Consider the following 17144-nt stretch of genomic DNA (forward strand, 5'->3'; position numbering starts at 1 on the left):
GAACACATTCCCATTTTTCTCTCTGCATGGAAGAATTCCTGTATGCTTTACCTGTCGTAAATATTCGTCGTAACTTAACCTATCGCGTCTGGTCTCCATTATTGGGCGTTTTGACAGCGCTTCCAATCATTCAGACGAGTATCGTTTCTCATCGAGAACGACACTTCCGGAAATGATTGAAACCTACGTCGTACTTTTAAACACTTTAGACTTGATGCAGATACACCTACATGCTGTTGGACTCTGTAGGTTTATACATAAACGATGCAATGCACATGAGTGCGAGATCTCATTCTTAAAAGTATAAAGATATCAAATTGCGTAGCGTCACCGGTGATAAATCATAACGACGTCATATCGTACACTCGCTGTGTCAGGCCTTACGTCCCAAATGTTTGTGAATATATAAACGTCTAATAATACTGACGGAAGCAAGATAGCAAGACGGGGAAGGGGGCATGCACGTGGCGAGTGGCGAAGTATGGTACTGGCATTAGTTAAGGAGTCTTTACGAACGGCGGCGCACGAGTCGGATTCCCGCCGCGACACGAACAGAGTACTCATGTTTTCACGACGCTTCTACGTCCGTGACCCGTGGCGAAGTCGGCGCTCGATCACGATTGGATCAGTACCAGCTGATTCGTTCGTCAGAATGTTGGTGTACGTTTTGTTATTACGTTTCTGAGGGCTGCCTCTAACCGAGTGTTCTCTCGTCGTCAATCGCGAATCGGTCCGTGTGTGCGGAGACGATACGAGAGTGGCGGGCCAGAGTGCAAATTCCGGGGCACGCGAATAAAGCCAAAAGGTAAATGCCATATATGGGATAAAATGTAACGCGTGTGTATGTGCGAGATGGTAGTGAGGATCGTGGTGTTTTGAAAGGACACGTCTAACCACGTGGAACGTGGTGCCAGTTTGTAGCGTGACTCGACAATTTGTTCGTGAGACGAAATATATATTAAACGCACGCTTGAGAAAAATGAGGAGGTAACAGTCTATGAGAGGAGACGAGAAACAAAAGAGGGCACTTGAGACGATGTCGCGAAAGAAGAGAGAACAGAGACAGGAGAGAAAAGAAAGAGAAAGAGAGAGAGGAAGAGGCAGAAGAGAGAGAGAGAGAGAGAGAGAGAGAAACAGGCGAGGCAAAGATAGAATAAAGACACGAAGAAGATAGTCGAGGCAGAGAGTTGACTGTTGTTCGATCAGCGAAAACACGTGGGGAGCGAGCGGGAGTTTCGCCGTGATCGACGAACGTTGTTTCATAGCCCCGTAAATGAGAGTTCTCCTCGTTAAATGGATGAATCCCTCGTGTCGTATCTTGACGATCGATCGTTCCTCGGCACTTGGCGAAGGTGCACGAGAAACGATGGAAAACGGCATCCTGTCAGACGAATATGCGCGAACGGTAAACGATGCTGCGCATACGAGCATGTAGAGTGTTCACATGGTGGCGGTAGGTGGGTAGCTGGATATCTGGTTTCTCACTCGTGGCTTCTGGGGCCTGTCGGTCACCGGAAAACAAACGGCCGAGGTCGGGGCCGAAGTCCTCCATGCAAAATGCCGCATATTGAATACGCGCAACAACCGATGCAACAAACAAATGCTCTATACAGTATGGGCATCATCGTGTGTGTTGTATGTCTGTTGCGACGCTTTTACCCTCTTGCGCTTGCCTCTGGCGCGTGACGTAATCCATTCAAGCGCTTACTACGCAATACGGGACGCGGGCAGCAGCAGCCGCCTCTCTCTATCTCTCTCTCTCTCCTCTCCGATATGGTATACCTTTCTCTTTCTCTAGTCTAGAGGAAGACCATGCTTTCTATGCTTCCTTCCTTGTCGCACCCCCCTCCCACTTTGTCGGAACAACCCTTCTTTTTCTTATCATTCGATAATGGCGACGGGAAAGAAAACGGTCTCACGTCGTGCGTCGCAATTATAGTTTCCTCCCGACCGGTTTTTCCTTTCGTCCGTCAGTCGTGCTACTCTGTCTGTGTCTGCCTGCCTTTTGTGGCACGTGTTTTTACATATTCTCTGTTTTTCTCTGTCTCGAGTTAAAGGATCGTGCGTGCATAGACGTATATCTTGTTGTCCGAAGGAAATTCAACGATCGAAGGATTTCCGAATACACGAGAGCAGAATTTCGCAGTCGTGACCACTCGTGACCACCCTTTCTCCCTACCCCCACTCTTATGACATTCCCCTACCGTCGCGGCGAGTTTTCTTAGCGTCGCATGTGAATTACGCGGTTCTTAGAGCAATCGGACGTACCGACCCGCGTTTTGTTTCGTCGCGTGTAGTGTGTACGCGTGTCTCGAACGCGTCGCGCGTGAGTACCGCGGGGAGTTAACGGTATCATGTTTAAAAAAGCAATCCGAGGCGCGCCAGTGACGATAACATGGTCGCCTTGAGCGGTGTTTGGTGTACTTGTTCGTTTGGTGATGTCTGTTCATCATCTATGTGAATTCGTACTTCCGTTGTACCTTTTAAATCTTTATAGTCGCATAATAAACGATATTCCAATTGTGCTAGTAAATACGAAAGAAGCAAACTAGATTGAACTGTTTAACAAAGTTCAGTGCCGTGAATTATGAATTCTTCTGGTACGTAAATATGATTCCGTCGCGTATCAACAACCTGTTCGAAGGTGGGATAAAGTAAACAAGCGGTGCGTAGATCGTTGAAAGCAGAGGCTACTTGCGGTGGTGGCGTCTCGGCGCTTTAACCTTCGGGGAGTGGTTCTTTGTGTTTCTTCTTTCTCTTTATGTTTTATGTTTTCTTTTATTTTACCGGAGTCCGCGAAGCTAACTACGCATTAGAAGCGGCTACGAATCATCGCGCGTCAGTCGAAGGAGTGAACACGCGCGCGCACGTACGCATCAACTTACGCACGCAGCTTTGTCCTAAATAGTACGTGGAGCGAAGTGTTGGAAGAAAAAAGATGGAATTTCGTGGTGTGTAGAGCAAACTCGTGTCTCTTGTGAAATCTTCTACGGGCGAAGCCTTGAAAAAGTTCCGGCTAGGCGACGACGCAGAAAAAGAGAATTAGCCTGTGGTCGTGTGTTTTGTAATCGGTCGCGTTACCGTATACATCGATCCAGCTCCTTTTCCACGTGCACTTGTACCTACGTATATACCCCTATACTTGTACAATTAATCACAAATGTCTACGTGTATCGCTCGAGCCGGAAACGTTTTTTAAAACGGACAAAGACATTAGCTCTCAGCAATTGTATCGCGGTCAATTTTCTTTGAACATATTTCCACAGCTATGTGAAATCGTAGAACAGGTATACTTAACCGTCTTCTGTTCTTGTTAAATGTCAAAGAGAATCGAAGAGAAAAGTTTCTGATCGAAAAAGTTTAGTCTTAGTCCTTAGTCTTAAGTTTCCCTTAAGAAATAAAACACCTTATTTCTTGTTGTTGTTGCGTGATCTGTTTCACTTTTACGCGAAAGATTTTCTTCAAACACCAAAAGTTCTTCTCGAAATCGAAACAAGATTGACACACATATGAAAAAATTCATATATGCAAATGTCCGTACAACATATAGAATACACGTACGGAGAAATTCGAAGTATGAAGAAGTCCGAAATACGAAGAAGTATATATATATATATAATACACGCACGAAGAAGTTCTCCATAGACGTCGCTAAGAATCTTCGTAGAACTGATCAAATCAAAACGTTAAACGTTTCGTAATTTCTGATAAAATTTCGTTCTAAAAGTCTCTCCTAAGTCTTCCTCCAAATACCTTAATATGCCGAGCAAATTTATCTTTTCACTTTGCACTGATGTATAACTGATAGTGTTGCCTTTTGGTTTCTAGTGATAAAACCATACACACACACACATACACAGAAAACTTGAAGCGTGTAAACAGACCGTCGTGAGCGACTGCATGCGTACATCTACGCGTCTATGTACGTGCAAAAATCATTCTACTCGGCCTTTTTACTTCATATCTATTTTCGTTATTTACGCAGTGATTTCGGACTATCGGCATGCCGAGTAATGTGGGACACACGGCAGTGGTGCTTCGGTAGTGATTGTGTTATCGACGTGTCATCATCGAGGACGAACGACACGGATCCACTTCGCGGCCAGGAATGTATGTATGTATCTATGACACGCGTAAGTATTGGCGCGTAAAAAGTTTCGGCACGTTTCTTAGCCGGCAATTCGAACGGTTTCTGCGATAATAACGCGCAACAAGCGATCGTGTCCCATAACCGTTCGAATTGCGTGTCGGCCAAAGTATGTCGAAGAGAATGTTATTTGTTCGCCGGCGTCTAGACGCATGATTTTTTCGATAAAAGGTGCTTCGATAATGGTGTGGCGATTAAGCATGTGGATTAGAATAGTTTGTTTGCTACGAAGATAGTGTCAATATTAGGGGATACATGCATTTGCTGGAAATATTGATTACTACGTAAGTACAGTCTACAGTGAGTCACGAAACTGTTTGATTACTTGTACATTTATTTATATTATACGTGTTGTACAAAACTTCTTGAAGTTTCATAACGATCATTGTATATCGTGATTTCACATTTCGTTAAAATTCTGATCGTGGTTATATATTGTTAAAATTTGAATATTGCCGAACATTTGGTGCAGGCGTATACGTGTACCTTGTAAAAAATTAGTATACGACATAAGCAGTCGTATACTGTGCCAAAGACGTGCCGCTATGAAAAGACTTAATTTGGGTTAAAATTGAAAACCATTCTGGATGTCTTTTCTCCAACTAGTAAACCATTGTTTGGCTCAGCACGAGATATACATATCTGTCACGTGCTCGCGAAACAGCGTCCAACTTCGACTTTGCGACACTTGTTCCGCGCTCAGGGTATCGCATGAACAATGTTTTTTTTTGTCTCTGCTTCTCCGTGCCGACGTGTTTTTTGCACGCGTGGAAGAAGCTCGCGCGCGCACACGCTGTCTTCTACACCACGTGCGCGTAGAAAACACGTTACACGACATTCGATTAATCGGAAGCGATTAAACGGAAGTAAATAAAAACGCGCTCGAGCGAAGAACAGCAATGGTCGTTTCGAGTCGGTTTCGAAGTACGTTCATAAATCGTGGAAAATGCTAATTACGCGTAAACATGCTGCGAACAATTAATTGGCTAGCCAACGAAACGGGTTTTGCGGCGTTAGTAAACAAAATTCAATTAATTAATCAATTATGCAACGAAGTTATTGCGGACGAGCGTGCATACTGATATCGATGATCGTTAAATTTTAAACGAAAGATACAGAACGCACGGAAACGTTAAATTTAACGATTCTGCGATAAATTACGTTTAGTGGCCGTTTAATTTGACCGATCGCTATAATAAGAAAAAATTGTCAATTTACGTGCGCGAGCTAAATCACGTTAAATTATTTATAGTGGGTCGTATCGCATACGCAAAGAATCGAAAGTCACGTAACCGCGTATCGGAATGAAGACACGATTTAAAGAGGATCGTAACTCGACAAGAAAAAGCGGTGACGCAACCATGTTTTGTATTATTGCGATTATCTTGAAATTATAACCTTCAACAGAAAGAGAGAGAGAGAGAGAGAGAGAGAGAGAGAGAGAGAGCGCGTTACCTCGTAAACAAAATTTTTATCGTGGATCGTTCTATCCATCCTCACCTGGCTGTCAGAATTTCGTTCGGGTGTGAAATAAACATGACCGGTCCGTCGTCTCGCGAATACGGGGGGCTGTGACGGAGACCGGAAAACGAAAGAAATATTGGCCATCGGATATAACAAAATGGTTACGTAAGCTAGCGACAGAAGGGTGGTTGATCCGAGGAAAATTATCGTCACGTCTCTCGTTTGGTTAAATTTTCTCTCGCATAAATTTTCCCGTAGAAATAACCATCTAGCTAGCGTCTAACCATTTTTACGTATGCAAAGTAAACAAACGTATCAGATAGCCGTATTTCATTTACGCTCGATGGAAAAAAAAGATAAGAAGATTTTATTAAAAGTACACCATAACTGACAGGATAAAATACGTGACCAGTTAACGAAACGACGAAAGTTATTGTATTCTCGACTATGAACACGAAACGGTAACTCGCATCGTTACGACCGATCATCCCCATTATCTCGGCTCTTCCGTAATCAGCTTCTGTTCTAAAAATAACGACCACGTGTCGCGACCGGTGGAAAAGAAACGCAGACATATGAATTCGAAAGCCTCACTGAACACGATAACGATCGCGAGAAATCACCGTCGACATCACGGAACGGAAACGCCGACGACTTACAGTTTAAAAGAGGTCTACGCTGTTTAACGACGTCGAGATTATCTCCCTAGTATCGCGGTCCGGTGCGTTTGGGGAGGAACGCTTCTCCAACGGTTTTAATATAGAACGACTCGGTCGACGAAACGATCGGACTACGAGCAAAGACAATGAACGTGTACGGCTAATTTTTAATGAGACGCGCAGCAAACATTTACCTACGTAACGCGAACCGATTCAACGAGTTCGACGCAACGGTTGTGACACACATGACGTATACCTTGCAGTGATAACGTGTTATCGCGACCACCGTGATGCAATTTCTTCGGTTTCCATTAATCTTAATCGATTTTTTTTCTTTCATGAATGAAAATCGTAGAATAAGTAATCTAGCATCCTGTCGACGTTTCTATTACGTTACTACGTTTATCGAGTACTATTATACAACTTAGGCGTAGATAACGTAGCATTTGGTTGCAAGCTTATTTATTTGTCTTATTTATTTGGAAAAGGAAACAGCTAGTTCATCGTAGTGATACACATTTTTGTATTTAACGCTTCGAGTAAAGTAGTAACGAAAGTAATATTCAGCGAATTCTTGCGACTGTTTTTCAGCATCGCATAAATTCAACGAATTTAACAGAGTTGAATAACGTGAATCGATCAAAAGGGAATGAAATGAAATGCTGCGTCAACGTAAGTCCCAGCTACGATGGGTTAAGATTAGCGAGAATTTGCGTTCTGACAGAAAATTGAACGTCCGATTCAATCGAAAGTTAAATAGCCGTGCTTCCACGTTTTCGCGATTTTCATCCCGGTGTATAATACGCGCGGTACTTGCGCTATCACAGCGACCACCACTAGCAACGAACTGACCGGCACGAAAATGAAAGTTACGAAGTGGAGATATCCATTCGCTGGATGTTACGTGCTCGTCCAATGGAAAAGTGGAAATTTCCTCGCGTGAAGGTCGCGGCTGTAATACGGCCGTTTGAGGAGATCGAGGTTTCCATGGAAGAGGAAAATGTGACGGTCAAGGACGACGAAAATGTCGGTCAATTAGCGCGGTATCGCGCTTCGTATGCTCGCCGCAGGGAACTCAATTTCCAAGTAACAAATAATTCTTGTCACACAAAACGCGCCTATCTATTTGTAACAATGATCGAAATCGATGAAATCATTAAGACGATATGTTAGCTTTTTCTGTGTCTTCCAATATACACCGAATTAAGGACAAATAACTGTACGTAGGTCAGAAGTAATCGAGAGAGCAGTTTGGAATTTCGTGACGAATTGATACAGGTGGAGAAATTAAGGTCACTTCAAGATTTCTACTGATGGAACTTCTTTGCAATTTTGTTCTCTGGACTTCTTTTTCTACAAACTTATGGTAGCATAATATCATCAATTTTAACATGTTTTATATCTGTTAGCGTTAGTAAGCGTATGCCTTCTCCAGGTTATCGTTTAATTTTTACACGGTCACATAGAAGTATCCTTTTTATATAAAATTTTCATTTGAAGTTGTACTTTAAACAAATTTTTATAATATCGATATAGGGAGCGACAACGTGGGAAATATTTATCGTTACATGATCGGCGTGAAAATACGCCGAAAATAATTTGTTTGTAAAAGCTGTTCGTAAGAGTCAGAAGAGGAACAACGAATTGTGACGAATTATGTGTTAGCCTTTGCTATCAAGCCGAAATTCGGTGATCGTTTATGGAATATATCGTACGATTTTTGAATATCATTTAAATTTTGCGTAATCGAGCTTCACGCTTATTCGTACACCATAAATCCCAAAATTCCAATGAATCAGCCTGCATATTGTGACTACGTCAAATCGGCCGAAAAGGACACACGTGGCCATATAAGCCCAAGAGGCATCTATTTCCTCGTAAACGGCTCGAAATGTCCTCGAAGCGTTCGTCTGTCGGTGAGCAAGTAGTATAAACCGAAGAGGGTGGGAGAGGCCAAAAGAGGCCGTGATCTCTTGACACACGTAATTTGGGACGACGCAAAAGCAATGCGTGGGCCGTTGCTGAAGCTTCCTGGAAGCGTTTTCTCACGGTGTTTATATGTTCTTGTTTCCACGCCTTCGATCGATTCCGCAACCCACTGAAAATAGATCGTCTATCGAATCACGCGATCCCACGAAACAAAATATGCAAAGTACATCTTTTCGTTAATTTAACTTTGTTGCGATCCTCGACTTTTTATATTTCCATCTTTCGCCAATAACGGTGCCCCGGTTTATTTTACCGAAACTCGCGATATATTTTTTAACGTTAGAAGGATACAAATTGAATCGAAAATAAACCGTAAGGTTAATCGCCGGCTAAGTATAAATGCCCAACTGTATAATTTTGCGTTGCAACGGTTTGATTCTACGGCGAATAATAGCAATTTCCGGAGGCCATTAACCCCTGATACAAGAGCGGCTAACTGGCCCCTTGTTGTACGGAGTCTGATCCTGATGATCATTCAAATCGATAGTCTGGTTATGTAGATACATCGTGTGGATTAGAACCGATGCAGTGCAGACGAGAGATGCGATGCTGCATCCCGTTCCGATTTCGTCTTAATCGCCGTTACTCGATGCACGACCTATCTTCAATGTGTGATTCGACAGATTTGCATGTATTTTTAATCACACAATGCGCGTACGTCAGTGGTTGTGGTCAATCGAGAAAGAAGAAAATTTGCAAGCGAAGCTGTTGCGGAGAGAATGAACGATGAAATTCTCAAATCACAGAAATAGAAATTAACACGTGTTTACCATTGCACACTAAGAAAAGATTCCACTGCTTTGTTGTGTTATCTTGAAATAGTTGCGCCACTCTGGCAATTTATAGCACTTTGTTAAGAAACTAACCGGAGAATGCGACGAAATAAAAATTTATGTTTGTACTATACTCTTTGTCTAATCAACTGAGATAGTAACTACCATTTGAAATTATCTGTATAATTAAAATACATATGGATTTGCATAAAAATTCTCGGTTTAGTCGTCGCTGTAAACAATCACGGAGTAAAAAAACACCGTACAATATGTGCGTAATAAATATTACGCGATTTTGTTATGTCTTGACTCGTATTGTACGATCTACTATTGCAATCCGATACGTATTTCGTATATTATATGTTACGTGCTAAAGCTGCCAAGTCTCCTCACAGCTTCACTTGTATGTAGAAAGCCGCAACTACATGACATCGTTTATCTACACCGGGCCTTACTCGAAGTCTTTTCTACAGAAATGTGTCTGTACACTTTTGAATATCGCCTGTTGCTCCTCTATCTGGCTGCTGACGTTACGTCGTCGATGCGAAGGGAAACTCGAGGGACTCGGTGGAAAATGGGTACAGATTCGGAAGGAAGATGAGACAAATGTAGGAAATATCATATAGAACTTTTAGATCCTCATGAGCTGGTTTAGCAGTGTTCAGAAGCATATTCTCATTCTCAACACATTCTCCAACTAAAAGTTTAACTGCATTTTTATCTGTCTTTGATTTCTTCGATGTAAAGATTTCGTCGTTTCTACTATCTTTCTCACGAACTTCTCCGCATTGATGGAAATTTCTATTGTGAGAATTTTCATCCTATACTTAAACAATAGGAAAAAGATTCTTATTTAGTTTTATTTTATTCTGTCGCTGTTCTTCCGACCTGCTTGGTTGGCGACCAAGTGATTGCGGATTTTGTCATTACGTGGTAATGTTGCCAACCCAATAAATAGATAGAATTCCTATTACATCGTATCTTGACTAGGAAGAAAATACGATTTCCCAGCAGCTCGGCAAAGTTAATCTTGTTTTTCGGTGTTCTTTAGTGTGTCGCAATTTTGTTTCGTTTTGTTTTCGTAGATATTCATAGATTGTAGAATCTGGTATTATTTGAATATCGAAAATTGGTGCAGATAGAAGCGGTGAAAGTGGATCAAATTGGTGGCGATAGATGTTAAGTAAGGGGATAGTAATTTAATGGTTGACTAACTTCGATGAAAGCATTTCTCTGTCGATGCGTCTCTTCTTCCGCGTGTTTTTTTCGTCGCAATCAGACGCTATGGTCTTTTTAGACTGTCCGCGATGAACGAACTTGTGTTTACGTCTAAGCGAGGAAACGTTTATCATCAGAAGCTCCGCACCGATGCGTAGACTCGGGATTACGGTGGAATGTAAAAGATCCATAGAGAAGCGTTTGACTTTTACGAGCGAGCAGGAAAATCGATCGTAAACGTCCCTCCCTCTTTTTCATAATTTACCATTTTACGTACTGTCGTATCCTGTATATTACCTTGCGGTGAAAGCACGTCGTTGTATTAAAACTGACGTTTGAATCATTCTCCCAAGTCACGTGATACGCTAGCGTCATTTCGAACAGTATATTAAACGAAGCTGCCACGATTGGAGGGGGTCAAACGTGCGCCATTTTAGTTGATCGATCGTCGCGTGTTACTCGAAGACCGAATATCGTCCGTTTTCTGCGTCGTTCCTCCTTAATTTTCGTGCGCCCTCCGCATGGAACCTTGCAGGAAACGAGGAATAAGTCACATGGCTCGAACGACCAAAGTAACGACGCAATGACGCAATTTTTCGTCCTGTCATTCCCGTTTCCCTTTGTCTAATCTCGTTTGCCCGATGATCCGGCCCGTAATCACGTAAATGAGATTTCTCTATCGTCATCGTCTCGTTTGCCGCAACGGTGAACGTTGTTTACGCGCGTGAATATTATTTGCGTTTCTAGAAATAATACGCTATTATCTCTTGGTTGCACTCGTCTTGGTTTCGCATCTCGTTAAACCGATCGTGTCCTCGTTTCGGGATAAGCTCGAAAGAATTTCCTTCCTGCATTATTACTTGTTGCTTGTGATTTTTCCTTCCATGGCCTTTCGTGATTTATTTTTGGTTTCGATAAAAACACGCTAGAAGAAATGGAAAAAGAAGATACTGCGTAGCAATAGCGTAGAAAAGTTGATACCGGCGTGTAAATGTTGGCGTCTCTCGTGTTGATATATTAATGTGTTGAAAAATGTTAATGGTGCTCGACTCGACCGATGTTTTTCGATATCAATACGTATCGTCGTTTGATTACTGTCAACGTACAGACAGTCTGTAGAAATGATAGTTCTATAATAAGTCAAAGTGAAACCATCGAGGAAGCTAAAGTGCAAGTTTAAAGAACGGCATAAAGTATTTCGCAATAATTTGAACACCGATACTCGAGGACTAATAACATAGTAAGATATTAGCAAGCATACGTATGGTTTTCATGATCGTTATCATTAAGACGTTAACGAGCCTCGCAGTCCATCCTTAATGTACAAATACGTAATTTCACACAGTCTTGCGGTAGTAAAATACCGTGCGTATCGTCTTGTTACAAGCTGTAATTACGACTAATCTAATTGTATCTTTACCAGTCGAGCATTTTGCATCGCTGATTTCGTTGCCTGTTACACCAAGAGTTATTTCTTTCTTTTTTTTTCTGCTCGTAAAACACCATTTGCACGTTAATTATCAGCAGTCGAACGTTCTTCTCAATTTCATTGGAGAATTTTAATTGTATCGATATTACATTCGTTCGCGATGATACGGTCAACATCATTGCTTAATCAATCCGTATCTTGTCCATTCAATTAATTGGCGAATATTTCATGTTTGGTATGTACGGCTTTTGCGATTTACCGATCCGAATGATTATTATCGAGTTTGTCATCGTTATCGTTATTATCGGATGTTATTATCGGAGGAAATATAAAATATAATAATTTGCAGATATAATTTGCCAATCACCGATGTGGATTTATTTCGAATATTTTTCATTTAGTTGAAATTTCAAATTTAGTTAACGAATTTGTGATAATGCAACGAAAATGTTAATTATACTTTGTTTCGGTTTGTTTCGATTAAAAATAAAGAATATGTTAACGTTAAGAATATTTTGTTACGTCGATCTTTATTTTGGCACGATGATAAAATTAAAATATTCAAACAGTTAGCTGTTGCCACCTCTTTGAGAAACGTGTACCTAAAACTTGTAGGAAAATGTAAGCTGCGACGAATATACTCGTCGAACACAGAGTATACGTGGCTGTCATTACACAGAATTAAATTATAATGAAGCGACTGTTTTATTTTTTAATTTTATTATCGACAGGCTCGTCGTCATCTCTTCATATTGAAAATATTGCCATCTCTTCATGAAGAATATACTCGTCAAAAACAGCTAACTGATGAAGATACATTCCTCGGGAATGTAAATCAATTCCGTGGCTCTATTGCATCATTATATTTTCCTGTCATCGCAGCTGCGAGCTGCAGCTCCTACAGAACAATTCGAAATTCTTGAAAAAAAATTGCAAATACTTCCAAATTTCCATTTATACGTAATCACGCGTAATTTATCAATGGATTTAATTAGCGTGTAACAATAACGAGGACCACGACTTCATAGCAAAATAAGCTTACAGAATGTTCCGGACGAATTCTCGAGCTGGAAAGTTTCGGCACGAGGTTACAACGTCATGTCCATCTAATTATGGTCCGGTTAACATAACGCTTCGTTCGTGAGTCAGCTTGTTGACGTTCTTTCAAACGATTTTGCTCCACCGCTTCGTTTCTGTCTTTCTTATTATTTCGTAGGGTCTCGCTCGCTCACGTCCATTCAAGACAATGAAAATTCGTCGGTTTTGCGCAAAGATGATAAAAAAGCACCAGCTCGTAAACATACGCATCTGTAGCTACCATTTATATTTAGATGTTTGGTATAATTAGATCAAAAGATGGATAGTTTTGATATATTCTCAAAGTTGTGATAGAAGAACCTGCCTTTACTGTTCATTTCTTTATAAATAGATTTAAGTCGAAATCATTTGTATGTACAGCTGTGTCACTCGAGAGAGGAACATGTTTAATAATAAATAAAATAATAATAAGCAGGTTCGTTTAAAGAGTATTTTACATATTTGTAGGCGGTAACGTATCTATATTTCTATTTTTTTTTTTTTTGTTTTGTTTCTTGTTCTCTGTTATCGTTTGTTGCGTCAGCATGAGGCGAACAGAGAGACCGGAAATGGGTTGCGAGGGAAAACAATGTGCGTTATGGCGATGCTAGTCTTTTCGTTACGTGCCATGGAACAAGTCGCCTCTAAAGAGAGTACTTTTCTCCGCTTTTCCTTCTTTTTCTTTCGTATCAGGGTTGATAAGGTTGTTCGTGATAGAAGGGTTTATCGTGACTCATGGGATTCGCGAGATGAGCTGTCTCGGGGTAAATTTGCTTTGGTCTTCTTTTCCTTCCTACATAATTGAGTGAAATCGTGGCTAATACGAGTGACACAGGTTTCAACAAAGTTAAAATCGAGTTACTAGGAAGCTAAACTGATCAACTTAATTTTCTTTCACTTAGAAAGATATTTTTCTTTTATATTTTCATTTTAATGTCAGAATACAGTCAACGAATTTGTTTCTCCCGTGACTCGATCGTATGCTGGTAAAGTTAAAATCCAATGGTTTGGAGAATTTTCGATGGCTTGCAAGTTGAAACTAAATACAAATCGTAACTAAATGAAAACCAAAGTGCAATGGAAAGCTAAACGATGGTCAAATGCGAAAAGAAATGGCACAAGATCGTCCGCGTTTATGTTATAATTTCACACGCGAGTCTGCATCCTGCAAACAAGAACTTGGGACATTTTTTACCAAACTACGAACCATTTACAGGGAGTTTGTACCGAGGTATACCGTAGAATTTCAAATTAATTAACCTTACCACGAATAATATTTCAAACTAAGTACACCGAACCGTTGTTAGTTATTAGTTAAAATCTGGAAAATTAAGCACACAGAGGGTGCGAGTTTAATCGTTTAATCTTCGTTCATGGTCTACAGGAAGAAATTAATATGTATGTGTATATCCCTGGAATTACGTGATTCGTTTCTGAATCGCGGATATCCTATCAAGTAGCAACCACGAGGAAAACGTGAGGTCGCGAACGAAACATCGTTAACATCCTCGAAAGTTCACGATCACATCAACCTTTAACTAATTCTCGGTCGATCGTATCCAGTCGGTCGTACATCACGATTGGTACATAGAACGAAAGAATTTAAAATTCTATCAGGTACGTCGAAAAGTTCTGTCGTTTTTGTTCTTCGAAACGATGGGAAGCAATTATTCGCACTGGAATTTCTACTAATTAGTCTTCGATATAGCGTCGTTTTCGTTAAATTTCTTATTTTTCTTATTAAAATATTCTTCCTGCCACTAGCCTACGACCTGATTCTCAGCATCGAATATTTTTCCTATCGGGCAGTTTTATAAACACCCGAAGAAATTGCCAATTTATATTTCAGAAAGGCTGAGAGAACTACTTTTATCGTATATCTTTTCCGAAGCTTGAACAAAATGCCAGATTTCTGGTGCGTTTCGTCGCCGAACAATCGATCGATCGAATTTTCAACAAGTAATTTGTTCAGCAAAGTACATATTATGGACTGTCATATATTAAATACAGAAATAAATAGGCAGCGCACGTTTATGTGTTTATTGTTTATGTATAAGAAATTTAAATATCCAGAGCGAAGCACATACTTCTTATCGTGTTCGCTAGGCGAAGCAAATTTTTACTCGGATCCTACTTCAATTGCATTTGTGAATAAAAACATGAAATTGTACGAACGTCTGAACGTACACGATCTACTCGTAAATATACAAAGAAAACCTGACGATAAAATTTCTCGGTCGACCTAACACAATAGAACATCAAGATTCGTGTCGGGCGAAGGTCGTAAGAGACCAAGTTTAAACTGTTGAAATCTGTATTAGGCTGTGTACGACGTTTCACGATATCTACATTCGTATGAAGAAAAGATCGCAACGAGCGAAGCTTCACTGCCGAAATTTCGTCGTAAGTAGCACGATTTTAACGCGTGACGAGTGTATGAAAGATGCAGGTTTCTTAGACCGAGAGGTGTAAAAGTTGCTAATAAATAGCGCGATGAGTTGTTCGACTGAAAATTCGTGCACGTTCGTACTATGACGAAATAACATAGCCGCACAACTATGCCGGCCCTGGGCTGCGGCTGGCATACTTTTCGTGCTAAGAACCAAACGCGAGCGTGCCAAGCTACCTCGATGCGTTAATTAATTTTGCAAGTTGTCGTCGAATATCGATGAAAGTCGAATCTTGTCATTTCGAGGACGCGCGACCGTATACACCAGTCGAATTTCTGTCGAGTTTGTAGCATCTCTCGCGAACTTGAAATTCGTCGGCAAAGTTTTACGCGAATTCGTCGTTGTAAATTCGCTTTCCCGCATTCTTCATGGCGAATATCATATTAACGCGTTCACCGTCACTTCCATTTATTCCAACACTTACGGACAATTTCTGTAAATATACTGCGTGCGTCACGCAAAAGATTTTTTATGATACACGACGATATGATACAATTGGCACGATCACGTTGGTAAAGTTTGAAACAGAAATCCGGAAATGCGTATAGAAGATGGAAAATATTTATTGGAGGAACGTATACTTTGGAAAGACCAGAAAATTATTTGAACAGTTCGTTGTCCATCGTAACTCGTAAATGTATTCTCAGATCGGTTTCAAGCTTTATCACTGGTATTCAGTCAGCTATACTCGTAAACAGTTAACGTTTGGACTTAGAACAGTTAACATTGTACAGCATTGTACAGAAAAAGAAGAAAAGAGAATATGCTCTTCTCCACTGTAGCATATCTTGGGCTTAACTTTAAACGTACGATCATTTTTGTTTTATCCTGCCAATAATTCGAAATGATTTCAGCCTGTTTGTTTTGGATCGGTTCAAATGTGAACAGAATAGATACTATGATTTATTTCTGATATACGCCAGTTGCTCGAAATAATTTGAGGGTCGTTCGCAAATAGATTATCCAACACTCTCGATACTATGCTATGCAAATGCTCTATAAAGTTCATACAGACTGAAATATATGTAGCCTGGATTTTCTCTATGTACTTTATAGTAAAACTTATTTTCCATTCCCCGTTGAAAGCTCATGAAACAACGCGAATTGGCCGTTTTACGTCGATCGTGCATCCCTGTTTCAAAGATTTATCTATTATTGTTTATAATAGACTCTATTTTGAGTGGGCATATTTCTCTAACGAAATTCGACGTCGCACTTCTCTGCGTTACGAATTATTCATGTCGTCTAGATCACGTATCGTCACGAATTCCTTGGCAGAGTGGCTGATAAGAAACGAGGGCTCAGACACGCTGTTTATCAGCTCGTTATCAGGGCCGCGTCAACTTATGAATGGGCGGAATGACGCCAGTTCGTACGATTTCGGGCTCTTTCATGACCATCCGAGTTTTTAGATTCAGATTTAATTACGAGCACGAGAAACGTATGGACCATTCACTTCGTGGAATTTCTTATGAATTGTTTTTCAAGTGCGTGGATTATCTCGGAAATTTGGAATGGCTTGATATCAGGGCGAATCAAATACTCGAAAATGTCAAGTACTCGTACCAAGACCAAAACAAATCTGTTTACTTCGGCATTACTTCTTAATGTGAAAAGGAAGAAGAAGGAGCCAAGGAGGAAGTTAAAGAGGTGGAACTTAAATTGCATACTAAATTATTTTGTATTCGCGAGAGAAACCAATAAGTATACGATTTACTCGATGATGAACACTTTCAGTCGAGCTAAAAGCCACCTGAATGTTTCCATTACCGTTTGATAAGTTCGTTCATTTTAGTTTCGTTTTTACTTTCGTAAAATCATTGTATTTTTGCTGTTTTATCTAGGCTCGTCGAAAAGGGAAATAATTTGAAAGTCGTTAAAAAAGATAAGGAATTAGAGATATTTTACAGGAAACGATATCCAAACAAAAATAATAAT

General features: G+C 40.5%; 1 protein-coding gene across 9 annotated transcripts in view; it reads left to right on the plus strand.

The window, feature by feature from the left end:
- The first annotated feature begins 530 nt into the window (after positions 1–530).
- Positions 531–17144, plus strand: part of LOC100645413 (insulin-like peptide receptor) — a 43076-nt gene continuing 26462 nt past the window's right edge. For 3 of the 9 annotated variants that reach the window (XM_048408924.1, XM_048408921.1, XM_048408925.1), the window contains exons 1-2: positions 532–2665; positions 3829–4114. The gene's annotated coding sequence lies outside the window, so the exon portion shown is untranslated. The other 6 variants (XM_048408916.1, XM_048408919.1, XM_048408915.1 and 3 more) reach the window with 6 other exon arrangements.

Source organism: Bombus terrestris, chromosome 9 (genome assembly GCF_910591885.1).
Source record: "Bombus terrestris chromosome 9, iyBomTerr1.2, whole genome shotgun sequence".
NCBI classification, from domain to species: Eukaryota; Metazoa; Arthropoda; class Insecta; order Hymenoptera; family Apidae; genus Bombus; species Bombus terrestris.